Source organism: Marmota marmota, unplaced genomic scaffold, assembly GCF_001458135.2.
Source record: "Marmota marmota marmota unplaced genomic scaffold, marMar, whole genome shotgun sequence".
In the NCBI taxonomy this organism is placed as follows: domain Eukaryota; kingdom Metazoa; phylum Chordata; class Mammalia; order Rodentia; family Sciuridae; genus Marmota; species Marmota marmota.
In genome coordinates this window covers 1-2,838 of record NW_026011730.1, presented here as the reverse complement: position 1 = coordinate 2,838, position 2,838 = coordinate 1, and the positions used below count along the sequence as shown (strand labels likewise).

Sequence of the window (2,838 nt, the reverse complement as noted above, 5' to 3'; positions counted from 1 at the left end):
TGCCTGAACTATGTAACTATCGTTTGGTGCAGCGAATTGTGGTAATGCTGGCATATCTTTGCTGATGGTGTCACTAGTGATGCAATTTTTATTTCCTTGCCAGCACACCCCATGTTAATTGTGGTAGTGCTGACATATCTTTGCTGATGGTGTCACCAGTGATTTTTTCCCAATTTTTCCCAAGGAGCCGTCAATTGGCTTGGTGTCGTGGCATTTCTGTATCCTCCTCCCTTCTGCTAGTGATGGTCTAAAATTTGGGGGCCAATGGCTTATGCTGGACCGGTAGTCAGTGACGGGTATGATTCAATTGCAGTGGTATCAACCTAAGACAGGAGGCTGATGCCTAAAGGTCAGTTTTCCGATGACGGGTAAGAACCGTATGTTGAATTGGACAACCTACCAGGCACGGTCCTTAAGCCACATTGCTTGTTTAATTAATCAGAAGGGGGGAGATGCTGGGAGCCATTAGCCAAGTAGGTATGACAATTTCCTTGCCAGCGTACCCCATGTTGCAGTGACATTGAATGTAGGTGACCTTGCTCAAGGACCAAGGCGGATTAGGGTGTTCCCGGTTTAAGATAATCGTGTTTAGGGCGTTCCCAGTTTAGGTTCCAGGTTTAAGGTTTAAGATTATTCCTGCTGGGAATAGGGCGTATCCTGCTGCCTGAGTTCCCCTTGAGTTCTCACGGGATTCAGAGTATATTTTTTGAGAGATAGAAGCCCAGTGGAGGTGGATTTGGGCAGAGAACGTGGATTTCCCCAGAACGTGATTGTAGACGGCTGGTGTGAGTTCCGGAATAAAGAGTTGCTGTTTGAATCTACAAGCTGTGTGGTGGCTCGTGATTGTGTGCCCAGCCAGACTGCGGCATTTGTGCCCAGCCAGACTGCGGCATAGTGGCAGATGAAGCTAAAGACAAATATGTTGCATGTGCCTTAGTAATATTTTCCACATAATTTCTACAGTACATTTGTAATTAGCAAGGAATGGTTAATTAATCCTCTGTGAAAACTCATAAAAACATTGTTTCTCATTAAGGCTTTTTGATACCTTAACACTTTTGCTATGAATCAAGAAGGAAGTAATTTAAAACTGGAGTGTGTATTACACAATGAGAACATTGACAAACAATTTTGCAAGCTTGTTCTTAGGTGATATGAAATTCCTTTCATAAGCTGAGAGCATTCTGATGGTGATTAGGAGGATCTGTGGTTCACCACCACTGAATTTTATCTTGGTTTTTCTTGTGAACGACTGTCACACAGACTCCTATTTTCATGGGAAGTAAATTATCATTCTAAAGCTCATAATACCAAAGTTCATAAGTGACTCTTATATTATTATGCCATTTTTTTCTGAAATCCATGCAGAAATTGAGAGCACTATGTGTAGTCTTCCTCTATCTCCTCAGGCTTATGTGCATCAGTCTGCATGTCACTGTAGGTCATGGTAAACACAGCTACTCCTGAATACTAAAAACTTACACACGTGGATGTTGTTACATGAGGTAGTAACATGCAATGGGGTCCATGCATCACTGTCAGCAGCATTTATATTCACACCAAACTGTACCAGGAACTTAATGATTTCTGTGTGACCTGCACACACAGAATTGTGGAGAGTTGTGATGCCTTCATCATTGGGCAGGCTTGGGTCATCGACCTTATAAATAACTCTCTGCATGAGGTCAAACTCTCCTGCCAAAGATAAATCTAGGAGTAAAGCAAGAACACTGAATTTCACCCTCATTCCAGTTTTCACCCTCTGAGCCAGGTTTAAGCAATTTTGTACTTCTTCCAGGAGCCAGGGAGTCCTGCCCAGTGGTCTCAGGTAGGCACATGTTCACAGCATCTTCTCCAGCACTTCAGACTCCCCACATGGGTAGTGTAGAGGTGGATATGGGGAGCTCTCCTCCAGATAGACTGCAAGCAGATGGGGAGCCTCTGGAATTGGTTCCTCTGCATTGTTCTGGAGATTTGAGCTGTTGCCTGGGACTCCTTTAGGCACATAATCAAGGCTAGGAGAAGATGCTGGCCATGTCAGTGTTCTTTGAACTGGCATTCCCCACATTCTCTGGGGACAGTGACTCAGAAACTAAAGAGACCACCTCCTTCTCTGGCTCCATATATAAATATGGATTCAGAATTCATGTGGAGCCTCCTGAGTCATCGAGTTTGATGACTTAGATGGGTATGATTGGACAGAGATGGTCTCCATTGCAGCTATTGTGGGCTCTGATACAAATTTTCTAAATATTTGGTCCATTAGGACCCTCTGGCTCTGTAATAGAGCTACATTTCTTTAGTGGTCTGGTGCATTAGACACTTTCTTTCATAAGGTTTCTAAGTCAGCAACACTATGGTTTTGGTAATGGATAGATGAGAAAGGCAATAATTTGATTAGGCTGAGTGGTCAATGAATTCTTTTATTTTCATGGTTCTCATGAACTGAAGAAACAGGTTCTGTTTCAGGTTCTGATCTGCCATGTTTGCCCTGGCTGTTGGAGTTCTCTGGGAGCTGCTGTGAATTTATGAAGTAGCATTCACAGGCTTGTCATATACACTTGCAAAATGTGAGTCTGGTATGTGTCTTAGTGCACTCTGCACAATCTGCTGTAATTTTTTTTTTCTGAAACCTGATGCTGTGTATACATCATATATTATGTCACAGGGCAACTCTTAGACAATATAAAGGAGTAGAGATAATACCATGCATCTTATCTGATCATAATGGAATGAAACTGAAAATCAACGATAAAAGAAGGAAGGAAAAAGCATACATCATTTGGAGAATGAACAATAGGTTACTGAATGATCAATGGGTTATAGAGGACATCAAGG

The 2,838-nt window shown here is 42.5% G+C and overlaps 1 pseudogene; it reads right to left on the bottom strand.

The window, feature by feature from the left end:
- Positions 1–1,211: 1,211 nt before the first annotated feature.
- LOC107134960 lies at positions 1,212–2,639 on the bottom strand (annotated as a pseudogene).
- Between the last annotated feature and the right edge of the window lie 199 nt (positions 2,640–2,838).